Here is a 13,766-nt window from a genome sequence, read left to right as displayed (position 1 = left end):
AGAACTGCAAACAAAAGAGCTGTCCACTCGGTCGTTCAGCTGTTCATCTAGGCTCGCGGGTTCGTTCACTCGGTTTCTCGTTCGTTCGTTTTCGCCGGCGAGCGCTAGGTGGACGGTTAGATCGTTAACTCGGTCTTTTGGCTACTCGCTCGCTCGCTCGGATGTTAGTTCGCTCGTGATTCCGTTTGTTCGTTCGTTTGCGTTTCTGGTTTGTTCGGTTGTTCCTCCGTATGCCCAGTTCTTCTTGCTATTCATGGGCATAAACTTTTTTAAAAAAACAATAAAATTTAACCGATAAAAAGCTCTATTAAAGCACTGCGACGAAGTTCCTTCATGTCTTAATACCTATGGATGTCATGCTACTGAGAAAGACTTCTTTCTTTAATGTGACACAAATATCTGACAAAAAAGTTAACTATGCTAAGCGCACTTAAGTCTTTCAAAAGTAAGTTTCTTCTTTCTGCAATTTTTCATTGATTTAATTTACAGCCTTTAATGATTAATAAGTATTTCAAGAACAAACAGAAGCCCCCAATTCGGCAAATCAACCGTGAAATTGGCAATTTGGCGATGTTCCTTCGGTCGTGCGGTCGTGCGGATATTCGGTTGTGTCTGTTCACTTTGCCTTGTGCCATCGGGGCATCTTGTCTGGTTATTAAGTTAGTCATTCAGTGTTCTATGTGCTTCCGGCATTGCGTTCATTCTTACTTCCGTTTGTCTGTCTCTTCCGTACTTTCGCACGGGTTCTGCCTCCTCCGCCAGTTCTACTGGTGGCACGGCTCCGGCTTACTCAAAATCCTATCATGGGCTCATACATAAAATTTTAACCAATAGCATATACCAATTAAAAGCTGTATTAAAACATAACGAAGAAGTTCCTTCATGTTTTAATACCCGTGGCTGTCTTGCTACAGAGAAAGACTTCTTCTTTCTCCGATCTGACACAAACATGTTATGCAATCCATATGACCGGACCAATGTCCCAGCATATGGCGGACCATGTCTGACCTAAGATCTTACTCTTTCTCTTGGGTCTGTTCTGTCAGCCCCCTGTCCATATAGATATTGGATATGACTGTAGAAGAACATTGCACGAGTTACCCCTTGTAGCCTTTCACTTTCTCAATGATTGTGTTACTACATGACAGAGCTAGAGATAGATCTGGGAAAATGTCTTATGGGCCGAAAACGTTTCGTAGTAATGTCAGCCTTTACTCAGTTTCTAGTTCTTAACTATCCGAGCATTATTACCATAACATTAAGGTTTTCAGTGTCATTAACGTCTTAACATATATATTTTTTAGCTAACATTTAACCTTTTTAATAATACAAGGTTTCAGCATAATTTTTAGCAAAGAATACTAAACTACCTCGCTAACTAAGATCCTCTTTTGCTCTCTTCCTAAATAAAAAGTGCGCGCGCTAACAATCAATCTAAGTTTTGAGATAGTCTGGGTACTAGAGTGTGACGTTTCCGTTTGAAAAAAACGTCGTGTTCGAGCAATGTCGCGAGCGTTAGATCAACAAACCTAACAGTTTAAATCAAAGGAGCCTAAAACTGCATAGAATGATACATGTCAGCTCAGGCACGTAGGGCCAGCTGTGGTGCCGCAGTTTGAAACGTGTGGTAGAGAGATTCACCCTGAATTTATTCCTAATTTTCTCCCTCGCTAAGACGGTTACATATTCCTTCGTGGTATTCGTTGTTTGGCGTTTTTAGAACTCTCTACCGGGTCTGTTCACTGTGCCCCTGACGAGATTGACAGACCTTCTGAGCAGACGGAGCTTTATTTTGCTTTTGTCACTCTATGCTGTTTCTTAATTATCTTTTTGGTGAGCTCACTAAAATACGTGCGTAAGAATTTTAATAATTATTTAACATTAAATAATAAGAACGAAAACTCGTCGCTTCTCACTCGTTCCGAAAAGATAAGCGTTTTTAAGTTTGCACTAGAATATAAGAAAATCGATTCCTATAAACGCACAGAACTGCAAACAAAAGAGCTGTCCACTCGGTCGTTCAGCTGTTCATCTAGGCTCGCGGGTTCGTTCACTCGGTTTCTCGTTCGTTCGTTTTCGCCGGCGAGCGCTAGGTGGACGGTTAGATCGTTAACTCGGTCTTTTGGCTACTCGCTCGCTCGCTCGGATGTTAGTTCGCTCGTGATTCCGTTTGTTCGTTCGTTTGCGTTTCTGGTTTGTTCGGTTGTTCCTCCGTATGCCCAGTTCTTCTTGCTATTCATGGGCATAAACTTTTTTAAAAAAACAATAAAATTTAACCGATAAAAAGCTCTATTAAAGCACTGCGACGAAGTTCCTTCATGTCTTAATACCTATGGATGTCATGCTACTGAGAAAGACTTCTTTCTTTAATGTGACACAAATATCTGACAAAAAAGTTAACTATGCTAAGCGCACTTAAGTCTTTCAAAAGTAAGTTTCTTCTTTCTGCAATTTTTCATTGATTTAATTTACAGCCTTTAATGATTAATAAGTATTTCAAGAACAAACAGAAGCCCCCAATTCGGCAAATCAACCGTGAAATTGGCAATTTGGCGATGTTCCTTCGGTCGTGCGGTCGTGCGGATATTCGGTTGTGTCTGTTCACTTTGCCTTGTGCCATCGGGGCATCTTGTCTGGTTATTAAGTTAGTCATTCAGTGTTCTATGTGCTTCCGGCATTGCGTTCATTCTTACTTCCGTTTGTCTGTCTCTTCCGTACTTTCGCACGGGTTCTGCCTCCTCCGCCAGTTCTACTGGTGGCACGGCTCCGGCTTACTCAAAATCCTATCATGGGCTCATACATAAAATTTTAACCAATAGCATATACCAATTAAAAGCTGTATTAAAACATAACGAAGAAGTTCCTTCATGTTTTAATACCCGTGGCTGTCTTGCTACAGAGAAAGACTTCTTCTTTCTCCGATCTGACACAAACATGTTATGCAATCCATATGACCGGACCAATGTCCCAGCATATGGCGGACCATGTCTGACCTAAGATCTTACTCTTTCTCTTGGGTCTGTTCTGTCAGCCCCCTGTCCATATAGATATTGGATATGACTGTAGAAGAACATTGCACGAGTTACCCCTTGTAGCCTTTCACTTTCTCAATGATTGTGTTACTACATGACAGAGCTAGAGATAGATCTGGGAAAATGTCTTATGGGCCGAAAACGTTTCGTAGTAATGTCAGCCTTTACTCAGTTTCTAGTTCTTAACTATCCGAGCATTATTACCATAACATTAAGGTTTTCAGTGTCATTAACGTCTTAACATATATATTTTTTAGCTAACATTTAACCTTTTTAATAATACAAGGTTTCAGCATAATTTTTAGCAAAGAATACTAAACTACCTCGCTAACTAAGATCCTCTTTTGCTCTCTTCCTAAATAAAAAGTGCGCGCGCTAACAATCAATCTAAGTTTTGAGATAGTCTGGGTACTAGAGTGTGACGTTTCCGTTTGAAAAAAACGTCGTGTTCGAGCAATGTCGCGAGCGTTAGATCAACAAACCTAACAGTTTAAATCAAAGGAGCCTAAAACTGCATAGAATGATACATGTCAGCTCAGGCACGTAGGGCCAGCTGTGGTGCCGCAGTTTGAAACGTGTGGTAGAGAGATTCACCCTGAATTTATTCCTAATTTTCTCCCTCGCTAAGACGGTTACATATTCCTTCGTGGTATTCGTTGTTTGGCGTTTTTAGAACTCTCTACCGGGTCTGTTCACTGTGCCCCTGACGAGATTGACAGACCTTCTGAGCAGACGGAGCTTTATTTTGCTTTTGTCACTCTATGCTGTTTCTTAATTATCTTTTTGGTGAGCTCACTAAAATACGTGCGTAAGAATTTTAATAATTATTTAACATTAAATAATAAGAACGAAAACTCGTCGCTTCTCACTCGTTCCGAAAAGATAAGCGTTTTTAAGTTTGCACTAGAATATAAGAAAATCGATTCCTATAAACGCACAGAACTGCAAACAAAAGAGCTGTCCACTCGGTCGTTCAGCTGTTCATCTAGGCTCGCGGGTTCGTTCACTCGGTTTCTCGTTCGTTCGTTTTCGCCGGCGAGCGCTAGGTGGACGGTTAGATCGTTAACTCGGTCTTTTGGCTACTCGCTCGCTCGCTCGGATGTTAGTTCGCTCGTGATTCCGTTTGTTCGTTCGTTTGCGTTTCTGGTTTGTTCGGTTGTTCCTCCGTATGCCCAGTTCTTCTTGCTATTCATGGGCATAAACTTTTTTAAAAAAACAATAAAATTTAACCGATAAAAAGCTCTATTAAAGCACTGCGACGAAGTTCCTTCATGTCTTAATACCTATGGATGTCATGCTACTGAGAAAGACTTCTTTCTTTAATGTGACACAAATATCTGACAAAAAAGTTAACTATGCTAAGCGCACTTAAGTCTTTCAAAAGTAAGTTTCTTCTTTCTGCAATTTTTCATTGATTTAATTTACAGCCTTTAATGATTAATAAGTATTTCAAGAACAAACAGAAGCCCCCAATTCGGCAAATCAACCGTGAAATTGGCAATTTGGCGATGTTCCTTCGGTCGTGCGGTCGTGCGGATATTCGGTTGTGTCTGTTCACTTTGCCTTGTGCCATCGGGGCATCTTGTCTGGTTATTAAGTTAGTCATTCAGTGTTCTATGTGCTTCCGGCATTGCGTTCATTCTTACTTCCGTTTGTCTGTCTCTTCCGTACTTTCGCACGGGTTCTGCCTCCTCCGCCAGTTCTACTGGTGGCACGGCTCCGGCTTACTCAAAATCCTATCATGGGCTCATACATAAAATTTTAACCAATAGCATATACCAATTAAAAGCTGTATTAAAACATAACGAAGAAGTTCCTTCATGTTTTAATACCCGTGGCTGTCTTGCTACAGAGAAAGACTTCTTCTTTCTCCGATCTGACACAAACAAACTATCCGAGCATTATTACCATAACATTAAGGTTTTCAGTGTCATTAACGTCTTAACATATATATTTTTTAGCTAACATTTAACCTTTTTAATAATACAAGGTTTCAGCATAATTTTTAGCAAAGAATACTAAACTACCTCGCTAACTAAGATCCTCTTTTGCTCTCTTCCTAAATAAAAAGTGCGCGCGCTAACAATCAATCTAAGTTTTGAGATAGTCTGGGTACTAGAGTGTGACGTTTCCGTTTGAAAAAAACGTCGTGTTCGAGCAATGTCGCGAGCGTTAGATCAACAAACCTAACAGTTTAAATCAAAGGAGCCTAAAACTGCATAGAATGATACATGTCAGCTCAGGCACGTAGGGCCAGCTGTGGTGCCGCAGTTTGAAACGTGTGGTAGAGAGATTCACCCTGAATTTATTCCTAATTTTCTCCCTCGCTAAGACGGTTACATATTCCTTCGTGGTATTCGTTGTTTGGCGTTTTTAGAACTCTCTACCGGGTCTGTTCACTGTGCCCCTGACGAGATTGACAGACCTTCTGAGCAGACGGAGCTTTATTTTGCTTTTGTCACTCTATGCTGTTTCTTAATTATCTTTTTGGTGAGCTCACTAAAATACGTGCGTAAGAATTTTAATAATTATTTAACATTAAATAATAAGAACGAAAACTCGTCGCTTCTCACTCGTTCCGAAAAGATAAGCGTTTTTAAGTTTGCACTAGAATATAAGAAAATCGATTCCTATAAACGCACAGAACTGCAAACAAAAGAGCTGTCCACTCGGTCGTTCAGCTGTTCATCTAGGCTCGCGGGTTCGTTCACTCGGTTTCTCGTTCGTTCGTTTTCGCCGGCGAGCGCTAGGTGGACGGTTAGATCGTTAACTCGGTCTTTTGGCTACTCGCTCGCTCGCTCGGATGTTAGTTCGCTCGTGATTCCGTTTGTTCGTTCGTTTGCGTTTCTGGTTTGTTCGGTTGTTCCTCCGTATGCCCAGTTCTTCTTGCTATTCATGGGCATAAACTTTTTTAAAAAAACAATAAAATTTAACCGATAAAAAGCTCTATTAAAGCACTGCGACGAAGTTCCTTCATGTCTTAATACCTATGGATGTCATGCTACTGAGAAAGACTTCTTTCTTTAATGTGACACAAATATCTGACAAAAAAGTTAACTATGCTAAGCGCACTTAAGTCTTTCAAAAGTAAGTTTCTTCTTTCTGCAATTTTTCATTGATTTAATTTACAGCCTTTAATGATTAATAAGTATTTCAAGAACAAACAGAAGCCCCCAATTCGGCAAATCAACCGTGAAATTGGCAATTTGGCGATGTTCCTTCGGTCGTGCGGTCGTGCGGATATTCGGTTGTGTCTGTTCACTTTGCCTTGTGCCATCGGGGCATCTTGTCTGGTTATTAAGTTAGTCATTCAGTGTTCTATGTGCTTCCGGCATTGCGTTCATTCTTACTTCCGTTTGTCTGTCTCTTCCGTACTTTCGCACGGGTTCTGCCTCCTCCGCCAGTTCTACTGGTGGCACGGCTCCGGCTTACTCAAAATCCTATCATGGGCTCATACATAAAATTTTAACCAATAGCATATACCAATTAAAAGCTGTATTAAAACATAACGAAGAAGTTCCTTCATGTTTTAATACCCGTGGCTGTCTTGCTACAGAGAAAGACTTCTTCTTTCTCCGATCTGACACAAACATGCCATGTATTTTAGACAGAGCCGTTGTTTTTAAATTGGATCCAGACTCTGCGATTTCCTGCAGGAGTCTTTCTGGCGCCAGAAATCTCGTTTAAATGGTCTGGTAGTCAAAGAAATATTAGTGATGATCGGCTCACTGTCAATAAATAGCTTTCTCTCTCTGGCAATCCGTAGCAGTTGAGTGTGAACACTTCCAAAAACTTTAAAACAGTACCATGACGCAATGGAAGGGAATCATTGCACTTTTTGTGATTTAAAGGCGTTGATTGAGCTCCATCTGGAATCCATTTGTTTTAGATATGTGGATCAAATCGTAAAAGTCCCTAAGTGATCCTCTCTTGGAAAGAAGTAATTGCCTTTAGTAAGGCGATAAGGCAAGGGATATGGAGTAGCCTCTTAAAGGACAAAGTCAGCATTTAAGATCACGAATCACTTGAATGTCCACCATAAGATTGAACATTAGTTTATATTTGAAAGAACTTTATCTTATAACCATTGGGCAACATGATTTATGATTGCAATTCAAGATCCAGTTTTGTTAATTTGATTGCCGTCTATCATGGCATCAGTATAATTCTGTTGATGAAAGAAAACTGATTTCGGAATGTGATCTTTAAATGACTTTACGATAAACTAACTGGAAGAGCCAGCTAGACAAATTTAAAATTTTGATTGGGTGCAGATTCTACCTACCGAAAAGAACTTTATCAACTAGCATAAAACTATTCATCAGGGCTTAATGAATTTTGCTTGAAAGTTATCTGAATTAAGTTACAGTTGTGGTGTACCAATTTTAAAACTTTTGAACCTGTAATCATGTAGTGACATACAATTGTATAAGTTATTCGCTGAGAACAAGTTTCGAATTTAATTTTTGAGTAAGGTTTTCATTGAAGTAATTGAAAATATAGCTAATTTTTTTGTTAGCCACTGAAAAGCAACTGGATAATTAAGTCATATTTCAAGTATATATAATAATTATCATAATCAAAATTGTTGATCAGTTTTATTTGGTGTTGGGTGTTTTATGAACTTCACATATATTATTAAACGCGACATTGTAAACGTGTGAAGTTATAAAATAAAGATAAGAGTTACCTCTACAATGTTTCTAAGCTTTATATGCGTAATTGTCGTCCAAAATGAAATTCAGTGAAAACTGATCCACAACACTAATGTACGAATACTGAGTCATGGGCTGAAATATCCTGCCCTTATTTTACTTCTATCATCACTAGGAGAGCCGTTAAACTTCTCCACCCCTGTAGTTTGACACCTCAACGAACTTCTCACCTCACCCCCTCCTCCCTCTGCAGTTTGTCATTTCGATAGAATTCTCGCCTCACCCCTTCCCTCTTCCTCCTCTCTACCATCCCCTCCCTCTTTCCTCTCTTATCTAAGTAAAGAATGCAAGGAAGTTAAAGACGCTCTTTAAATAAAGGCCCGAAGCAAGGCTAAAATAACTTGGGGGGGGGGGGGGGGCAAGCAAATTGGTTGAACAAAACTACCACCTGCCACCCCCCCCCCCCCCCTCCTCCCGTCACTCAAAACACAGACCGACTGAGGGAGTTTACGATGCAACGAGAACATCAAAAAAGTATTAGATCTAGTAAGCAAAACAACAACTTTGCACCTGCATCACACTTTTTGGTACATTTCTTTGCCGTTTCTTTTACGAGGACTACCACGTGAAATTTCCTAATTTCACGTTTGAAGGAGGACGTAAACAAACGACGACAAACTTTTCTTTCTATTTTTACATTTGGAATTGAGCATTAAGAATCCGACTGTAGGAGAATTTCTTTTTCTATGGCGCCTGAGAGGACATACTTCTGCGACTTTCGACAACGCACGAACACTAAGGTTGCTCAGTAAAAACCAGTGATAAACTGTGTTTGCAAGGACCACCGTGACAAAATAAAAGTACCGGATTCTGTAGTGAAGGATCTAATCAGCAAAAAAATTGTAAAGCAAATAATCTAAAAAAAGAGCAAGGCTGATTTCACGGTCAGGGAAGTATATTTTCCAATATTTCGAAAGGCACGGCCTTTCTTCTTCAGGGTATGTTTGAGACTGACCCTGTGGCAAGATACGTTACAATTTAAACAGTTACAATAGATACCTGAAAAAAGGCTAAAGTTACATAAACAAAAACGTTACAATTTGAAATTTGAAAATACAACTGGTAAATAGGTATAAGCTAACGTTACAACGTGGTAGACAAAAACAAAATACGTAACAATGAGTTAATTACATAACTTAGGAAGATGAAAGACGGGAAAAATGTTCATGTCTCATCTCTCCTATTAAGACCTAAGGGTTCAATAGTTTGACCTCTGTCGATGAGGTATCCCTCTCTAGCTTTGCGTACACTGTCACGATTAGATTTGATGAGTTCGAGGGGAATTAGGGTTGCGTTTGATTGACCGTCTTCCGGAATAAGAACTGAAGCGGAATGGCCGTTAGATTTCTCTTTGAAGTAATGCTAAAGATGCCGCAATTTGTTTTTTGAAATACCATTCTCCACCCTTTCCATATAGTACTGGTGGCCATGTTGGAGGTATATTTAACAAGAACCATGATTTAAAGCATCAAACTAATTTTTAGCACCTCTTTCTATGCTGGTACACAAAAGAGAGGAGAAAAGGCACTACAAACTTATCTGCTTGGTGTTTGTCACATTGAGCTAATATTCAATCTTAACTGTACTCTAACTTGAATCAGGGGGTTCCTATTTCAAGATCCAAATAGAGAACGTTTATTTATTTAGTTGACCTTACATGTGTTACATGTTCCTTCTTCTCGTGTAGCCGGGCACTACATTCCACACGATAGGAGTGCTGTTTCAAAGTATTGAAAACACTGTTTCGCAGTTTAAGATCAAGCTCACATCTTTATCATGCCCACATCTTTATCATGAGCCTTTCGCTCGTAAGATTGTGCAAGCACTTCTCATGTTATTGGCATTAAATAAATTTATTTCTATGGTGACCAGATTACCTTCAACTCTGTTGATAAAAACAAACATTTGAGATGAGTGTGCCAGTACCTTAGCTATTGTGATGTCCACATTGTCTTTATGATACTCAGCTAATGCTTTCCAGGTGGGTGCAAGCTTACGGCAATGGCTACACCTGACAAAGGAAGAAAAAAGGGAGGCTTATGCAGTGCTGATGATTTGGGAAAAAACAAAGCTTTAAATGTGGACATCGGATTTCTCTAGCAAATTAGCTACTTACCATGGGGCATAGAATTTTATAAAGTGCAGACCCATTTCCACATCTTTGTCAAAGTTCTCTGACGTCAGTGTGTACAGGCCATTTTCTGGTTCAGTCGTTTCTGCTAAATCTTCCCCCTTTCCCTGTAAATTTTAATAACGTATAACTGTCACCTGTGATTAGCTAGCTACATTGGTTCAGGGCAATTTTTATACGTGCCCCCAGCTTTGGAATGCCCCTCCACTGGAGCTAGGGATGCGCGATTCCATAGGTAGCTTTAAGGAAGACGTCTCTTTCTAGAAAGGCTTATTGTTGAGATTAATTAGGAAAAGTTTTATTTATTTTAGTTATACAGTCGAAGCTCTCGTAAGCGGACCCTCGCAACGCGAAAAAAGTGTCCGTAACTTAAGCTGGCCGCTTATGAGAATGGTTCTGGTAAGAGGCCACTAGAGGCGTAGGGGATAGATGGCCGCTTACGGGAGTTTGCCCAGCTAACAATAAATACAGCACCGTATTGGAAATACAAAAAATTACCGCCGTATTAAATGACATTTTTGTTTTATTGCACCCTATACTGTACAACCCTACGACATAGTGACGATAACTGAACAGTAATACAGTGTATACTGCAGTACTAGGACTTTCCCTTTATGATTAAAAAAAAAAAAATTACAATAAACACAATTACACCATAAACAAGAACGATGAAATACTCGGACACATGAACTCTGATTTGAGTTTAATTGCTAATCAATAAAGGTTCTTCTGAAAGATTTTTGTATGTTTAGTACAGTCTAGTCGCTTGTAAATGACACCAGGATGATGTGGAAAAATTTAATAAGTTATTATTAATGGTACATATTTTCCAACTATATATAATTTTGTATTATCCGAGGCTTTAAGTCACATGGAAAACTACTTACGTTGGATATGCACGAATATTTTGTTTAGCGCAAACTATAGTGTAGTACGGTATGTCCAACCTCGTTCCAAGGGTCCTTTTTCTTCCTCACTCGAGAAGCCTCTGGTCATGTGGCACCCAAAATCCGGGTGCTTAAAGTATGCAGTTGTCGCTTTCTCAGAAGGACGGCCGGAGAAGCCAGCTGCGAACTTTACGACAACAAGCGGCTTTTTAATCAAGCATTTCTACATCACACACTCACTTGAGAACTGGAAGAGGTTCACGTTTCTTCCACTCAGGTAGAGTATTGCTAATCCAAAAGAATTATTTTAACTAGAAATACGTGACTCGCAAAACCTCGCGAAGCTAGGGCTGGGTGAAAAGCCCTCTTTACTCGTATCGTAGCATCAAATGAGGAGATTAAAAGGTTTCTGAACATAGCAACTATTTTGATGAGCATGGTGTTTTCGTACTTCCACAGGCTAATTGCGGTTGAAATATATTTCTGACACGACAAAATTTACAACGGGGGTGCAGCGCTGTCGTGTCCGATGGATTTATTTCCCACGGAAAATTATTTTATCGCGGTCACAAAACGTGTAATTTCTCCAATGCAATCTTTCACAAAAAAAATATTTCTGAAAGAAAGGCTGGCTTTACGCTGGCTTCACGCCTTTTAACGGAGCTCCAAATGGGGTAAAATGGGAAAGAAGATCAATTTTAGTATTGCCGAATGGAACACCAAGAATATTTGGCAACAGAATGTAAGCAGGCGAAAGGTTCAGAAATATCAACGGACTGAAGCAAGGTACTTTTTATCTTAGTTGATTCCCTATGTCCTTTATTTTAAGTTGTAGATAAACGAAAAACATTGACGGCATTGAGCTGGTAACGCTGATTGTGATCGAAAACAATGTATTTATTCACAGGAAATTTGTGACCAAGTAAACATTCAATATTGTGCTTCGCGAATTACAAGAAAAAAAGAGATTATTACTTAATAATAACAAGAAGATCGTGTGAGTGATGAATTATAATGCTGTTACTGAAAAAAAATTGTTTATGAACTACATTTTTATTTTACAGAGAAAAAGATGTACTTATTACCGCAGTTTAAGCTTGAATAAATGCTATTTCTGGTAGAATTTATGTAACCCATTCCGCCTACTGTAGATAAATTACTCCGATTCAAGTTGTAGAATTTATTATCAACCTCCGCTTCATTGACCGTTTGAAATTCCCTAGATTCTACTTTATATACGATTTTTGCAGACGGCATAAAACTGTGCCAAATCTCTCGCATTTCGCTTGCTTGCCCGCTTGAAAATCTCTGTTCGGCTCTTGCGAATAAAATAATAGAACGAGTGTACCCCGACTGGAGATAAGTTTGTCGTGCGCAGTCACGTAAGGCTCGACTTATTCCCCTTATTCAGTATTCTCAAAAAATTCCAGCGACTTCTTAATCGTTTATTATTTAAGAAAAAGTGAACAACATAACTTTTATTATTATTACTACTACTACTACTACTACTACTACTACTACTACTACTACTACTACTACTACTACTACTACTACTACTACTACTACTACTACTACTACTACTACTACTACTACTACTACTACTACTACTACTACTACTACTACTACTACTACTACTACAAATTCAAACTCATCTTCTTGTCAACCACTAGTTGGAAGGGAGGTTCTTTCATCCAACCACTCATTCCATACTCGTACTGTGCCACTGGTAGCTTCCTCCTCTACATTTGCAGGAATACGGCCACTAATCCGTTTAGCAAAGACTTCATCTTCACAATCGCTCATCCTTGTTTCCACGCGGAACGATAGCCGACTGCACACTATTTCCAAAATTTAACAGCAGCCGGTCAACCACGTGTAGTGTACTGAATGCATGGATTATGCATGCAAGAGTGACAAACATGCTTACCACGCATACCAGCAGACAAAAGCAATTGATTATACCATATTGTTGTGTGAAGAATCCAAAGTTCAGAAAACAGTTGAGGAAAACATCTTTACGGCCGAAATCTCATTGCCTACTACTGCCATTAAAAAAATGCTATGTATTAGTCTTCGACCTAGTATAAAAAAGTATTTAATTAGTTAAGGTCTTTGTTTTTATGAGGAAACCTCACCAACCGAAAAAATAAGCACGTTATTGACCTGTCCCTCGGGAATATGTGATACATTTCCCTCGTGGCGTGCCCGAGGGCGTATATCACATATCCCCTCGTTCCAGGCCAATAACCCTTACATATACCACGGCCGCTAAGACAATCAAATCCCTCGAATGTAGTATAAAATGATTCAGTTTTTAATAAAACGTATTATCCGAGGCTTTAAGTCACATGGAAAACCACTCACGTTGGATATGCACAGATGCTTTGTTTAGCACAAAGTGGTGCCTCTTTTGTACAATCTACCTGTGAATGATGACAAAATTCAAATAAAAAATAAATATTAACCAATATTATTTATAAGTACCAGGACATCGTAATTAAATTACGATCAGTATCTAATTTCTCCTTACAATACCATCAAACTGTCTTGATGTTTAAACAAATTCTCCCAACAAGTGCCATAAGAAATGTAAGGAGAACTGTAAGGAGAGGATATATGTTGATAATCAGGCTTAAATGGTTAAATATCAACCCTAGTTAGGCTGGGATTTATTTTAGAGTTCCAGACTCTTAAGGGAGGGGTGTGGTTAGAGAAACTGTTAATTTTGTAACTTCAAGTGCATTAAAAAAAGAGCTCCGATAGTGAAACTTGGAGGGTACATGGCCTGTTCAAAGTTGTTTCCTTTGTGGTCCACAAAATGGGACGATGACGTCATATGAAAAAAAAAATTATTTTCTTTTTTTTTTTAATAAACCTTCATTTCAAACACATACAACATTTAAAGCCTAAAACGTACAATACTGACAACACTTTATAATCCTCTTTGATAAGTAATACAATATTAGAAGAAGAGGAGCTTTCATTATATATATCTTAAATA

General features: G+C 39.1%; 1 long non-coding RNA gene across 1 annotated transcript in view; it reads right to left on the bottom strand.

The window, feature by feature from the left end:
* Positions 1-13,130: 13,130 nt before the first annotated feature.
* Positions 13,131-13,766, bottom strand: part of LOC146485626 (uncharacterized) — a 50,766-nt gene continuing 50,130 nt past the window's right edge. The window contains exon 3 of the long non-coding RNA XR_014863414.1: positions 13,131-13,188. This is a non-coding gene — a long non-coding RNA (uncharacterized LOC146485626). The remainder of the gene's footprint in view (positions 13,189-13,766) is intronic.

The sequence above is a fragment of the Pavona decussata genome, unplaced genomic scaffold (assembly GCF_977016875.1).
Source record: "Pavona decussata unplaced genomic scaffold, jaPavDecu1.1 SCAFFOLD_26, whole genome shotgun sequence".
NCBI classification, from domain to species: Eukaryota; Metazoa; Cnidaria; class Anthozoa; order Scleractinia; family Agariciidae; genus Pavona; species Pavona decussata.
Note: the sequence above shows the minus strand (reverse complement) of the source record. Positions and strands in the feature narration are given on the sequence as shown.